Source organism: Athene cunicularia (genome assembly GCF_003259725.1).
Source record: "Athene cunicularia isolate RWA chromosome 10 unlocalized genomic scaffold, athCun1 chr10_part1, whole genome shotgun sequence".
NCBI classification, from domain to species: domain Eukaryota; kingdom Metazoa; phylum Chordata; class Aves; order Strigiformes; family Strigidae; genus Athene; species Athene cunicularia.
In genome coordinates, this window is record NW_020799112.1 from 14815992 (window position 1) to 14831768 (window position 15777).

Below are 15777 nucleotides of genomic sequence, written 5' to 3' on the forward strand. Positions count from 1 at the left end.
AATGCTTAATTGTTGGAGCTGTTGTGTAACCCACCCGTAATCTGAGTGCTGGGTTGCAGATTTTTGTTGCATCATTAGACCTTCTCTTTCATTACTGGTTTAGGACCATTATACAGATCTCCTAATTTATATAATTAAGTGCTGCACAGCTCCAGTGACATGTTGATTCGAGCAGTGAAGTGACTTCATACTGCGGTTGCCCAGCCGGTGTTTGGCAGAGCCTGGCAGCCGTGTGGCAGTGGATGGCTGCAGCCAGCTGTTGAAGAAAGCAGGGCTGGGTGGGTGGAGAGGCAATACTGGCCGGGTCACAGACGTTGCTGGCAGTCATCTGCAAAGTCTTGGGTGGGTCACTTCATTTTCTGACCCTTTGATTCCCTTCCCAGGATTTACCAGTTTAACCTGTAAACACAGTGGCAAAGGGAATCTTGCTGTGTGTGCTCATGGTGCTCAGCACGGAGGGACCTTGGTCTTGGCTGAAGCTGCAGTGACAGATAGGAATATAGATTTGCACTTCGTGTTTCACACCAAGATGATCCTTAACATGGAGGGGAAAGCTTGTATTAATGTGTCGGTGCATGTTATATGCTGATACCTGGTTTCAACAGGTACGTGTTCCCTTCCTTATCCAAAGGTTTCTAAGTACAATAAAAGTGTTTAGTGGGTTTTTTTTGGTTTTGTTTTTTTTTAAGACTGTGTGGAAGTAAAGAAGAAAACAAATTTTGTACATGGGGAAAATCAGATTAAAATAATGAATTGTGCAGGCTACATGGCTGGAGTTGGAGTGTCTTGCAACTGATGATGATTTCTGATGATGATGATGATGACTTCATTCCTGTGGCAATGGAGCTCGGTCAGCCTATTTAGCTCAGTTGTACATATGGGAATTGAGACAGAGGCCACAGTTGACAAAGTCAGTTTTTAGCAATGAAAGCATGGGGATAATGTTATAACCTTGATGTCATGGCCTTGCTTTGAACAGGGTGATGGACCATATGACATCTGAAGGGCCCTTCCAACTAAAATTTTCACATGGCTCTTGTTTCTGCCTTTTCTCAGGGTTGTATCCTGTTCTGGGGGTGACATATTGCCTTCCCAGGAAATGTTTAGCCTGTCCTGCTCACAAGCTGCACCCATATTTGAAAGAAAATTGGCCTGTTCTGTTAAGTGGGGGACTGTGTTTAAGAGACATTTTCTTTTGCATTGAGGCATTGTGTTGGTGGCTCTAGATGATGGCCATGTTGAAGTAGTCCTTGGCTTCATTGTTTGTGCTTTTTCTGTTTCCTGGTGAAGGGGATTTATTTTGGGCTTTGGCCTGTGTTATGTCATGCAGATTGTAACCTGAATGTCATGATAGAGGAGTGATGGTTCTTGTGGCTTTGCTTCCTGGATGGGAAGGGCAAGCAAACAAAAAACCCCCAAAGAATAAAGGAGAAAGGAAGGAGAAGAATCTGTTGCAGAACTAGAAGTCTGTATTTTAAGAGAGGCTGTGAGCTTGAGATGATATTGCATCTTGCTGCTGTTTGCTTTATTTTTTAGCTGATCACTCTGATACTATTCCCCAGTAACAAGGGATGGTGGTCTTGCCATGGTGGTTCAATGAAGTCTTAATGTGTTGCACAGATTTTAAACTCTCCAAGAGTTCAGTTTTAGTATCTCCCACAGACAGTCAGCCATGATGATCTTGTGGAAACAGTTTGAAGTTCTTATCTCAATCCTGATGCAGTTTTACAAGACTGGAAAGAAGCAGTTGCTATAAAGGATGAATGCTGTGACATGCTTCACTTTAAAGAAGATCAAATTTCTGGACCATGTCCTAGTTTTATTATTAGTAAAAACTGTAATGGGTCACAAGAATATTATCATTCTTTACATATTTTTTTTTCTGGTTTCAGCCTTCAAAATGTCAATCTATACATTTCAAGAACACTTGTGCAGGATCGTGGTCTCAGAGGCCAGGGGGCTTTCACTGCTTGCAGAGTCACCTTTGTACCTTGTCTTCTGTGGAAACAAGTTCCTGGGGTTTATTGCACAAGAGGAGTTTGTGGAGCTCAGGTTGCTCTTAGGAGGCAAAGCAGAGGGGCTTATATAAAGCATCCCTGGTCTCTTTGTTTTGCTGATTTGTGATTGCTGGTGGAAGTAAAGAGAAAACCTCAAACTTCTTTCTGCTCTGTGTAGATCTGTGAGTTCTAGAGAGAAAATTTGTGTCTGTTTGGGCTAGAATGAGCAGCTCTCTTGGTTGGATTCTTCCTCGCTTCTGTTTTCTAATGACATGGGAGTATTTCTGTTTACAAGTTCAAGGCGACACTGTCAAAAGAGTTTAAATTTCAAAAGTTAACAGTGTATGTGAAAGAATTTTTGTCTCCTGTCTCTTGGAAATCAGGATTAATGGGACTCCAGTTAACACCTTAATGTTACTGCTCTGCAATGTGTACTATCATGTGAAATATGGGTGCTTTACTTTCTATTGTTTTAAAATTCTCGGCTTGTCTTCATCCAGTGTGCCAAGTCAGATGCTGCCCTCTAAACAAAACCCATCATTTACTTTTAGAGGAATTTTTTTTGTGTGTGTGTGTGTGTGTGTGTGTGTGTGTGTGTGTGTGAGATAAACTGTGATGAGCTCCAATCTGCCCTCTGCTCTGCTGGTAAAAATGTACTGTGTGCAGTGTTCAATGAATCCATGTTGCATTTACAGTTGTCCAAAGCAAAGCAGATTTTAGCCTTGGTGTGGACCTTCTTGACTTTCTCTTGAGGTCAACCAAGGGAAGGACTTGCTGCTCTGAATGTGGCTTTGTAGCATGTGACTGTGGGAAATGCCTTGTCTGAGCGGAGTGTATCCAGGCTCCCTTCCCTAAGGAATTAGGAAACACGGTTCAGACCATGGGACAAACTTCCGAAAAGATCTTGTGAGCCAGTTTCTCTTGGGAGATGCAGTAGAAGCAGGAAAAGGATGTCCTGTAATGAGAATATCATGGTATATAAGTATAGGCTGTGTATTAAAACCAAAAGATAAGGGCAGCATGAAGTTATATACCCCACCCTGCAGTTTGGGAGATGAGGAGGAGAAGCAGTGTTTTCCTTGACATCATTTGATGTAAAATTGTGAGGAGGTTTTATAGTGCCAACAGCCAAAACTCGGAAGTACTCCAGAGGTTTGTTTGGGTGCTGTGGCTGTGGGATTGGCTGTGTTTGGGCGCCTTGGCTATTGAAAGGTTCCAGCTGTATCAAATAATCCCAAATAATCAGCATTTCGTCTCCTAGACCATTAGTGCCCTGATCTTGGTGCTGTTTTTCGAATTTGTTGAAAGTTTCATAATGGCAATTACAACCAGATGGTGAGATAACTCGTTGGACGTGTCAAAGCGATCAGCTGGCAGAGCAACAAAACATGCAACACTTCTGAGAAAAATAAAATGGGTTTGTTTTCAGGGAGAAAAAAGTGCAAGTTTAAGGAGTGGTTTCTTCTGTGTACCAGGTGGTGTTTGGGAAGGGTGGGCATTCACTGGAGAGGAACCAGCAGAGCAACTGGAAACTGTGAGGTCCAAGTGTTGGGGCTCTATTAAGCATATGTGTTTGAGAGCCCCACCTGATTGCTTATAAATAGATTGTCAACACAGGATGACTCCTTTTTTTGCTGTGTTAGTCACTGCCATCCATTTCATTTAGAAATGGAGAGAGAGAGAGAGTACTTTTTAATGCTTGGCTCTTCTGCCTGTAAAGGCGGCATTACATGCAGGTCACCTTTAAACCATTGAGCTCTTTTGGGAAAAGAATTCATCTATTACAGGAATTACATATACAATCCACAGGTCCAGTTACCTTGTCTTTTTAAAAGTGTAAATATCTGTAATGCTGTCCTGAAACTTTCTTTCCCTTTCTCTTCCCTCAACATGTTTCAGTAATTCATCAGTGGCATGGGTAATTCCTGATTTAGCTCTCTTGTTATGTAGAGACAAGACCATGAGAAATCTGCCATCAAATAATTCTGTCCTAGCAAACAAGATGGTTTCTTTCCCCTATTTTTATTAAATCCAAGCAGAATAGCTTTTGTAAAGGCAAGAGTCAAAAGGACTCTCCTTTACATTCTCACTTACTTTAGTGAGAACTGTGTGATACTGTGACTGTTGAGACTCTAGGCCCTTTTGGACAGAGATTATCCAGAGTTACAGATCAGAACATGGGAATGTTGTCAGAGTAGGGTAGGGATCCAGTTGCTTCTTACAGCTTTCCTTATAAAGATCCCATATGTCATCATCTTCCTGTGATGATACAGAATGGTGTTTTATTTGTAAAGCAGTATGAGCTGACCCATGAAACAAAATTTTTAAGACCATCTTTTTAAGATTCAGGAAAGAGGGTCTACGTCAGTTCATCTACAGTTGGTATTGATTTCCCAGTAAAGGAAGAGGAGGAGAAGAAATCCGCATGGGGAAATCCTGAAATGGGTGTGCTTAGGCATGCAGGAGTTATTCCAGAGCAATTTTGCAGGAAGCAGAAATCAGTTCTTTGGGGGATTGATTCTTTGATGTGAACAGCTTTACTGATTGTGCAGGCTCTTTATATATGGAACTAAAAAAAATATATAAGACTTTTTAATATTCTTTGTTTCTTCCTGTAGCAATCTAAAAATTCCTACAGAAGGAAAGCAAACAAAAAAAAACGTCAGAAGAAGAATTTTATTATCGGTATTACTGATTTTTATTGGTAGGCCAGTCGATTTTCTCCACTTGCTAATACTTTCCAAGTCATGGGCATCCAAGTGAGCTTTACATGTGGATCTCCATATACACACCCTCATTCCTTAGTGGATATGATGAAAAACCTGCAGTGATTCACAGGATACTCATGATCTCCTTTAGCAGTGTTAGCCATGCCTGTATTGCTTGTTGGTTCAAAGGAATATCAGTAAACCCTACTTTCTCTGTCAGAGTATTACAAGTATGGTTTTAAAGCCCAAGTTATCAGTGTCTCACAAATGAATGAAACCACTGTATTATTGTAGTATGTGCCTTGGAGAGAGCTGTTACTTGGAGATCAACATGGGATGGCTAGTAGGAGCCTTGGGTTAATGTTGCTTGCTTAATGTAGTTAATCATTGTTTTATCAAACAGTAACCATTGTTTAAAATGTGGTCCTGAAAGTAATACTACAGGAATGCCGGAGGGAAGTTCCAGTCTGTTTATTTGTGACTGTGAGGATGGTTTTTACTGGTTAATGAATCCAAAGAGGGTTTGACTGGGGTTTAAGAGTTCAGGTAATTCCTCTTCCAGCTCCAGTAGTTTGCCATAGGAATATAATTCAGAAATGTGTGACATTGCAGTGAAGAAATTCATGCACAATCCTGATGCTTTAAGAAGCACAAGAGGGCAAGCTTTTTTCTTTTTTCCAGTTGGTCTGTTTAAATATATGTATTTGTTGTAAAATGCTTTTTAGCATGCAGTAACCTGTGTTGCTTTGCAAAATACTCTTCCCATTCCTCAGTAGGAACCCACCAGCAGAATGAATAAACGAGACTTTTTAGCAATAAGACTTAAGAAAACGTTGTGTAAAACTGACATTAAGGTGTTCAGGTGATGCTGTAGATGAATGAGTGAGATTTGTTGTGCAATGCATTATCTTCCCATGTTGTATGTTCCCCAGCTAATTCACACAATATAATTGATTTCTCAGACGGTAACTAGTTTTGCCATTGTTACTTCTGTGCTTGTAATTGCACTTTGAACTCGGCAGGTTGGCTCAGACTGTGAGATTCCCTGATTACGGATGCTTTCCCAACGGGGAGAGCACAGGGGCAGAGTCTCCTCTATCTGGTAAAACAGGAGGAGGCAGTCAGTGTGTCGCACTTGCGTTCAGTGACGTGTGTGTAGCCACAGCCTTTCCTGGTGTGGTAACCAAATGATGGCCTAAGGTGCCCTGATGACTTTGATTTAGCTAATAAAATCTCCCACACAGCATTTATTAAGCTGAAGACCAACCTGGGCTTTTTCTTTTGACATTTAATCTACTTTAACTGCTCTTCCCAGGTGTGCTCTGTAGACCAGATTCATCTCTGTGGATGAATCCACTAAGTAGATTTTTCCCCAGAGCAGTAAATCAGCCTGGAAAAGTGCAGGCAACCCAGAAGGGTTTGTCAGAGACTTGTTGGTAGAATTGGGCATCATCTGCTGGCCACCACCTGCCAACATCTACTTTTGGTGCTTTTGTTCCTTTTAAAATATCTTGCCGTAAGGGAGTTCACAAATAGTTTGATGAAGTCTGTCCTGGAGGGGTTGTGTTTAAGATGGGCGTAAAGGATGTAAGGCCAACTTATTGGTTTGAGATACAGTGATGGACAGCAGATCAACAGCTCTGGGGATAAACCAAATAGGACAGTAGCAAATACAGCTCAACAGCACAATTATTCTTAGATGGTGCCAGGTGCCCACGTGGGTCTTTATATAGCCCATTACTTTGGTTATCGCCCCATGTGTGCTTATGGAAGCCTGGGGTGGGTCACCACATGGGATTACTGCAGGAAGCAATGCAAGCCTCCTGTATGGCTAGCAAGGTAGAGGATGGTTTTCTTCCCCCTTGGTGAAGGTGGTGTGATGCTGGATTGGGTGTTGGGACCCCCAGCAACCGTGCTGTCCCTTGCACCTGGTGACTCTGTCTTCTTCCATCTCTTCCAGGAACTGAGTGTTGTGACCTGCCCTGCTCCTCCCTCTTTGGTGTGCAAACGACCTGAAGAACATCTTGGAGCCACCTGTACTGCTTCATGCAGTTAAAGTAAGGTTAAATGTTTTGGCAGCTCTTTCAGGTACAAGCGATGGTTGAGGCAAGGGGTTTGGGGGAATGGGTTTGCCCAGTTTACCTGCTTGACAGAAGGAAGGTTTGCTGATATCAAAGCACATGTCATAAGCAAGGTCAACAAGTTATTTTGGTATAAAATACGTTTTCTTGGTGGTGGAAGCAAAAAAGAAAAGAGGTGTCTGGTCTCGCCCCTTGCATCGACCACATGCCATGGTGTGGAATAGCAGTTAACACTTAGAGCATCAGCTGTTTTTCCCTACTATTTTAAGATACATTTTTCATGTCCCCAGGGCAGGCACATGGTTGCAGCCCAAGGATTTCAATGGGAGCCGGTCAGGATCAGAGCTCAGTCCATGGGGCTCAGGTCCTGCTGTCTGCTGGTCGGATGTGCCTCCTGGTCAGCACAACGGCTGTCAGTCTGTCTGGAGCATTGAGGCTTCTGGGTTTGTTTTTCTGTTAACACCATCTTCTTGGTGTGGTGAACCAAATCAGGGGATGGATCTGACCTAAAAGCAAATATATGGTTATTGCAATACTGACAGTAGCTGTTCTGACTCATGGAGTTACACCCATTCTCTCCAAAAAGACTGGAATTTGCAAAAACTTAGCCTGAAGCAAAGAAACTGTGAGAATCTTGCTTGGAAATGGGCACTTGCCATGTTTGAGCTCTGTCAAGGGAGGGAGGAAGACCACTGCAATCTGCCTCTTCTCTCCTCCCACTGTCTCTCACCTGTTTACCTTCTGTAGTGTCTCACATTTTCCATGGTCTTGCCTGAAGAGCCCAGTGCTTTAATGACACTGGGTCCAAATTGTTTGGCATTACTGAGCTGTAGCAACAGCTGGGTGGATTAATCATAAATTGCTGTTACTGTAGAGAGAACTATTTATTATAATTATTTAGGTTTCCTTTTTTTCAGTGGGGTTGGGCAGTAGAATTTTCAGAGCTTGAAAAAGAAATGAAGTCTTTGGCAAAATTATGAATGAAACCTGCTTTATCGGCAGTGAGTAAGTGGCTGGCTGAGAGCTGGTCTCCAAGCTCATAACAAATGTCAATGATTGTTACCCAAATATATGGGGCTGCGTTTAAAAGAGGAATGCATGACACCAGTTGCCATATAAGAGAAGCAATTTGTGGCTTGATTTGTCATGTAGTTTCTTGACTTGCTGTGAATTTTTGGAGTGTGGTAAGCTTGCTGCGAGCAGTGCTTGCTGCTGAGGAAGATGCCAGACCCTCCCTGGGGGTGACCAAGGAGATGATGTCTTGGACAGCATCAGCAGAGAAATCTCTGGGGAGGCCCAGCACAGGCAGTGAGAGCTTCTCACCTGCCCTCCTGCCTGGGAACCAGCCTCTGCATCATGTCTCATTTCTGGGTGTGCCTCCTCTGTAGGATCTGGAAAAAAAAAAAGGCTAAACTGGAGTTTAAGAGCAGCATTCTCATATCCTTCCCTTTTTCTGCCTGCTGGTCTAGTATTTCCATAATTGTGCTTATAATGATAATCTTTTCATTTCATTCATACAGTGGTTACTGCTTAATGAACTTCATGTTAATGAGCTCTGTAACATTTAAAATAGCTGCATAACTTGAAAAGAAAAAACCCAAACCCCAGTACTAAAGGGATGTATTTCCACTCCCCAAGCTTAATCCTGTGTTATAACATAATTGCAGAGAGTTGCCTGGCTGGTGAACAGCTGCACAGCGTGGGCTCTTGGTTCTGCATAGCTGCTTGTCCCCGAGCTGGGGTAATAAATGATTTACTGGAGAGGCTGGAACCTGTGGGCACTTAACCCATTCGATTCCTGAGGGACCAGTCTGAAAGGCCACTTTGTAAAGGCAGTTGGAAGAAATTATTTCAGGTGTGAAGTGGGGTGTCTGTTTGCAAAGTTTGCTTTTTTGAGTATGAGCTAGCTGCAGAAAGGCTCAAACCCAGAAGGTGGAGTAGTAGAATTGGGTAAAAACTGTGCTTATCTGAATTTTTATTATTTGATGCTTTAATTTAAAAATCAGATTTGAATGAGTGTTCTCTCTTGTCTAATTTAGAGAAGTAACCCTTCCAGTTGCTTGGAGATCTACTTTCTGTGGGCAATTCCCTGGATGTGTAGTGTAATACAGTGTGCTGAGAACAGAGCTGCAGCTCTGATTTTTTCCTCTCTGGGGTTACAGTACCAAGTGCCTCCATCACTACACTTGCTAGGTGAATGATGTGCATTTTTTGAAACTGTCATGCTTCAGAAGGGATGCTCCAGTAAAACGATCGTGTTCAGTGACTACCTAAAAGTATTTGTTAAAGGAGAATGTTTTCCTATAGTTTTGTGAGTGGGTTGAAAAGGAGTGCTAAGAATCAATAGTTCTTAATTTTGCAGTGGCAGATGCGGTTGTGCTGTGCCACAGGGAGTCAGTTTAGCACAGGTTCTCCACTATGTAACCTGAAGTTTCTGATGAAGTTTTACTCTTCTGGAAGAAAGTACTAGCCAGCTTTCCCTGCGTAAGTCTGGGATGCCTAGAGCTGCAGAGAGGGAGCGTTTGCAAAAGGAGCCTGAAGGAAAAAGTGAGTCTGATGTATTCTTCAGAGAGGAAAAGCACTTTAAAGTGTTGGGCACCCAAGCAGCTCTGACCAAAATGAGAGCGGAGGTGTCTCGGATCTTTGTCTTGATGCCAGTTTTTCCAACCCTACCTGTGGCTTTACTAGTTAAGGTTGGTGCATGCACTTAATAAAATATGCATTGGATAACTACCTGGCTTGCAAACGCTAGGAAATATTTAATAATATTTCTCAGCATGAAAACGTGCGTGGTGCCTTGAGCCTCATGAATCTTTTTCTACTCCAAGCCTGGGTTTTTGGGAATGCAGTACAAGCGCTGTGGCTTGGGAGGCACAGAGAGAAGCGGGGCCTTATCGCTCAACTCTGGGGCTTGGGGGTATTGTTTCTTTTGCCAAAACCATTATTGTTCAGCATAGTTTCAGAAACAGCACAGTCCTGACAGTCAGAAGAATAGTGAGGTGGAGAAAGCTGTTTTTAGGACACATGCTGTAGTCAAGAGTTGTTGGAATCAATAGTTAGAGGCTTTGCTCTCTCCTAATGAATGTATAAGGCTGCAGGCATTTCGGTGCTGATGACAGCTATCCATTGTGTTTATCCTTATATACACTGGGCTGAAATACTCCCCAAATTCTGTTCCTCCCTCCACACTCTCCTTCACCTGGTGCTGTGCATCTGGAGGCACTGTTGGTCCCATACAATTAATCTCTGTTTTCAAAAGTAACTAACAACTTCCATGATGCTTTGGCTGCCCAGCTTGATAGCCTTTGGCATGGACCCCATTTCTGCAGAAAATCCTGGTTTACTTGTTCTTTGAAAATTGGGACATTTCAAGAAGTTTCTCGTTAAGCACCCAAAGTCAATAATCACTCTTACAAATGTGAGCTGGTTATCATTGAGAGCTTCCCCACAGTTTACTGCCAAAATATGTATTCAAATGACAAAGCGTATTGGAAGGTATAGACTGGATTTTACTCATTTGTAGAGGCGTCTAGAATGTCTGCTAAGGATTTCTGGAAGTTAATACTTGAGCCTGAGATAAATGTCTCATGCAAACGTGAAACAGCTGCCCCAGAACCTGTTGGAGGACTTAATTTGAGTATAAACATACGTGTGCTTTTGCGTACATGCTGCACTTGAATTCAAGTCGACTGTTAGTTCTTAACTTTATTAGGATGTAGCTACTTGAACTGAAGATGTGGTCTGTGATTTGTATTTTATTATAGCAGCATGATAGCTCCTTTTGAAATGTTGTTTGGATTTGACAAATTGGTATCTTAAATATTGTTTGACATTTGTAATATTTTAAAGGAAAAGAGTGACAAGTGAGGGCAGGGTTGTATCTTACTACAAGTGAATTGGTTGACAGCATGTGCATATTGTAAAATGGGAAATTAATCACCCTGTGTTGATGACCCTTGGACATTTACAAAAGGCTGGTCTTTATGTTGCACAAATAGATTCCGGACACAGGAAAGAGGCTTATGACAAGAGGATGAGATCAGTTTGTATAATTAGAGCTAGCTAATAATCCTTCTACTCTCTGTTTTTCCAACTTTTACAGTATCTTTCTTTATTTGAAATTGGGCATATGGACTGTAGAGTGATAGATGCTGTGATTTGAGTTTTGTGGGTTTGTTTTTTATATTTACTAATGGGTGAAGAGATGGGAGCAGGGAAACCAGATGTGCACATTTGAGAGAGATTACTGCCTTCCTCTGCTAGGCACGGGGAACAGCACTGTTTTTATTAACCCTGCACTGCTGCTTCTTTTTCCAGGCTTTGGATAGGAATTAAGTCATCCATTAAATGATTTTTGGGGTGGGGTTTTTTTTGACAGTTAATGCGATTGAAATTGTGCAAAAGAAGAAACTTAGTCCTGAGACTAAGGCTATTTGACTAGGTATTCATCTGGAGTAAGACAGGGCTGGCAGCGCTGGGTAAGGGATTTACTGCAGCATGAAAAAGGCTTAAGCTTATTTTTTTACATGCGTGTGTGTATATGCTAGCCTGTACCTTTGCTTTGTGTTAATTATTCATCATTGTGGGAAGGATAAAGGGATAAATTTGGGGAAGTGGTGTGGTCGGGGGTTCAGCTGGAGCGTGGTGGTGCAGACCCTGGGCAGCCCAGCTCCCAGCTCAGGAACAGCGCTGGGCCAGTTCCTGCTTCCGGGAAGCTGAGCTACATTAAGCAAAGTGAGTTAATCTATATCCAGAACATTTTATTAAATCATCAGTCAATTAAATCGGTGACGCTCGGTTAGGTTGCAGCTAGGCTCCCAGCCCCTCTGCTGTGGTGTAACCTGAAAGTTGTTGAGCTGTAGCAACTCCCCGAGTTCTGTTTGGTGGGCTGTTGTACATGAAGACCACAGTACTGAGATTTCCAACACAGTTAAAGGATGGGGGGGAAGGATTTTAGGTTCATCTTTCAATTAAATATTTATTTTTCTTTTTTTTTCTAGGGGTAAAAAGGTGTCACGAAGTTTCTTTTTTTTTTTTTTTTTTTTTTTTTTTTTTTTTTTTTTTCTTGCTGTGAAAGCAATCTGAGTGTGGCTTATTTTCCCAAGGGTGGCTTGCTGGGTTACCTCTGGGCCGTTGGAGAAGACCAGTGGTAGAGCCAGGCCAGTGCAAAATGCCTTTAAACCTCCTTTCCATCCCTTACAGCCAAAAGAAACTCCTGTGTATCTGTAATTGAATGGCAGCATATGGTTTTGTTTGCAGACAGGGCGCAGCTGGTGAGCAGTATCTCACCTGTAGAAATGCTGCATGAGGGATATACTTTTTTTTTTTTAAGAAATCAGTTTACTGACAAAACATAACCTTCAGTGAGTTACATAAATTCAGATGATTTTACACAAATATGTGAGGTTTTTTTAGTTCTAAGCTCAGCTGTGATAGTAAACACAATCCTGCAATATGCTGGTAACTTGTTTGCTGCCATACATTTGAACGGTGGTTTCTTGTTTCCTCGCCTCCTCTTTCCATTGTTGATGGCTTTTGCTGAGGGTATCACTTTTCTGTGTGTCTGCAAAAGAAACTTGGGATGGGTTACTTCTCCTAATTTCTCTAGCCCCCTATTTGGGACTTGATACACAAAATCATGCATTAGTATAGCTATGGAGAAAGTCGTTCTGCACTTAGTAGTGTGGTGCCTGAAAGGATATATGTTTATCTTCCTACTAAAGGGTTTTTTTTTAGTCACTGTATTGCAGCTACTCTATTTATACAAATTTCTCCATGCACATTGTTGAAGAACTGGGTTATGGGTTTGTTTCTCCTGCCAAAGCTGTTTGTAAGTTTTGTCCTGGGTATTTTTAGTCTCCTTTTGCATGGATTTTTAAGGAGAAGGCATTAATACACCAATTAGAAAGCTCATTCATTTTATGAATGGTGACTTCTGGCCTTCATTCAGTATGAATGAAACTTGTGAGAGTATGTGAGCAAACCCCTGTCTTGCCCAGCACCACAGAGTGAGAGTAAGTTATTGCAAGTCTGAACTTTTGTAGGAAGATACACAGAAAAAACGAGGGAAAAAAGCAACCCTTAAGTAATGGTTTCCTTCTATTTTCAGACTTTTTGTTACAGGTTTAAAAAAAAAAAAAATCAAACTCTCAAACCAAACCTAGAGGGCCTTTTTTCAAATAATTGTGTTACAACAAAAAAGCAAGGAGACTGATGATGGATAATACTGCACAGTAATGTCATATACCACTTGTAAGAAAAAGGAAATATTCCAGCTCAGTAATTCCCTTGACACTAGGAGAGAACAATAAACTTGTGAAAGATGTTGCTATTTTAGTTCTCTTTGCATGAAATTCATGGCTCCAGCAGAAGTTCATCTGTATATGGCCAGTTGGTCTCCTCTCCAGTTCCCCCACTTGCTGTTTCCCTGTCTTTATTTATCTTGTGTAGTTTAGAGCAGGAGCAGTAGGGCCTGAAACCCAATCCTCTTGATATTTCTAAGCACTTCATGAACTAACATTTTGTAAAACCAGAGTGTGGGGGAGTGCCCTTGTGGACACTGTGCTTTGTTGAATGAGAAGTGATGTGTGTTTGGAAGCTCGGTTTGATTGCAGCAGCCATATAGAAGGAAGCAATGCAGCCCAGTGAAGGGGGTGGATGTGTGCTCCTGGGAAATCCCTGGATTTTTTTTAAACTCTTGGAGTTTATAGGTTGTTTGTCTAAAGGGTGAGGATCTGAGGACTGGCTATAATGCAGGTTGTCCCACCGTGGGTATATTTATTGGTGGCAGTGTTACAGGACAGAAGAAGTTCTGTTTGTGGTTTTCTCTCTTAAAGCTAACCAGCATGAAGAGTGCTTCTCTAATTTCTATGGGATATATGTAGCTTGGACTGCCTGTTGAAGTGTTACTACAGAGCCTTGAATTCACAAAGTTTAGTCCTTTCAAGGACTGAAGTCCTTGCAAACCAGTGTTATAGGATGGTTTTGTGCAAAGTAAATTCTGTTACAGTAAAAAAAAAATTTAAAAAATCCCCCTTTGCCTTGCAGCCTGGCGATGCTGTGACGCAGTCCCCCTTAGAGCTGGAAAGCCTTCCTGCTTTCTCTGCAGTTCTGCTTATCTATTCGAATGCTTTCCATGCGATCTGTAACTTCATCAGATTCTTCGTGTGTTTTTTGGCTGTTCTTTCCTGCCCGCAACCACAAGCCCTTTATGGCTAAGATTGTTGTTTTGTACAGCTGGGAATGCATGGTTAAAGCTTTGCAAATACAGATCATTGTTTCTAAAATCAAATCCTAAAATGGAAAAAAAAAGAAAAGTCATGTGCTGAGATTCAGGTGAGGTTCATCAGAGCTTAAACTTGAAGTATATCTAAAACTGAAATTTACCTTAAAACCCCTTAAAACTGAACTTGAAAAGCTTGAGAAGACTCAAACACTTAAAACTGAAGTGCATTTAGTGCATGAGGGAGAGGGAAAGGGGTAGGTGGGCTTTCCCAGATGTACCACGTGGATTAAATGCCCCTCATCCTCCTTGTTGCAACCCTGGTCAGTTATTGGAGGTGAGAGTGGTCATTCTTGTTTCTGCCCATCCTATAGCTCTCCTTTCTGATTAAAAAATTAAAAACTCCCTAAACAGACTACTCTGAGGCTAAGGGCTTGAGTGTGGCATGCTGTTTTCTTTCTTAAATGCTCATTGTATGGTTGGTGGAGCTAAGCAGCTAGGATTGGATGCTGGGAAGCATGCAGAAGCTGGATGGTGAAACCAGCGTTTGATGTAAACCTACTGCCAAAAAGAGCAAGCCTGAACGGAGCATGATGGGAAAATCGAAAAGCCATTTTGGCAGCTCCTAGCTACATGGTGTTCGAAGATCTTCACCGTTACTGCTTGTGCACGGGCTGTGCTGATCTGCAGGACCATTGGCCTCACTTTCAGATTCATCCTCAAGACTGTGCCTGGGATCCCTAGAAGAAATAAGCCAACTAATTAAGTTTAAATTAAATGCGAGATGGAAGTGGTGGATGAAGAGAATTTATTGCTTAGGCACTTGGTGTTTGTATCCCTTCCCACTGCCTGTGTTTGTTTGTAAACTCTTCAGGGCAGAAACTTTGTTTGCATTGACATTTTTACAGAACATAACCAATGGAGTCCTAATCCTGGCTGAGGTTTTGGGAACCACAGCAAAACCAATAAATCCTTTATTTCTTTCTTTCTTTCCTGTCAGATGTTACCGTACCCAGAGAAATCAAGCGCAGTCATTGTCCTCTTTGGTGTTATTCTGCATAAATTTTCATCGAAGTTCTCTTGAAGAGACTTCAGTATACCTCACTGTGTTATTTCTTTAATGCTTATCAGAGCAGAAAGGTATACTTCCCATTTTGAGAAATCTTCAGTAGCTTTCAATTTTACTGACCTATGCAGATTTTTATAATGTCTAAAACCACTGTTGCTTTTAAGAGCTTGACCTGGACTTTCATTTCACATCCTACTTTCAAATTTGAAAACGCAAAGGATTTCACTGTGTAAAAACCTAATACAATTCCAGAAACATTGCAAGATAAGTGTCTGGATGGCTATAAAGCATGTGATAAACCTCACAAACATTGAAATCCAAAAGATTCAGCTATTGTCAAGAAATAATATGGATGTTTTAAGTACAGGTAACTGCTACTAAAGCAGAATCTGGTGGCTATCATGAGGGTGCCTATAGCATGTCATCTTGTGCTGGGTGAAAGCTGGGCAAGGGAGGTGGGATTTATATTTGCCTATTCTTGTTAGTTTGACTTTCAAGGCAGTTCATGCACAGTCTGGATCCTGATCTCACAGTAGGGCCAGGTATTCTCACTGTAGTCTATGATACCTGATAGAACAAGTGCTACCTGCCCAAAAAGGTAGAAATTGCTTTCTGATGCCCAGAGCAGTCATCAGCTTGAAGGATGTGGTCCTCTAAGAGAAAACACAGTTTAGCCTTTTTCTCCTTCCCCCCCCCCCTC

The 15777-nt window shown here is 41.8% G+C and overlaps 1 protein-coding gene across 14 annotated transcripts in view; it reads left to right on the forward strand.

Moving 5' to 3' along the window:
* Positions 1-15777, forward strand: part of AKAP13 (A-kinase anchoring protein 13) — a 217799-nt gene that overhangs the window by 42906 nt on the left and 159116 nt on the right. For all 14 annotated transcript variants that reach the window (XR_003399121.1, XM_026855851.1, XM_026855855.1 and 11 more), the window contains one exon: positions 6666-6762. The gene's annotated coding sequence lies outside the window, so the exon portion shown is untranslated. The remainder of the gene's footprint in view (positions 1-6665; positions 6763-15777) is intronic.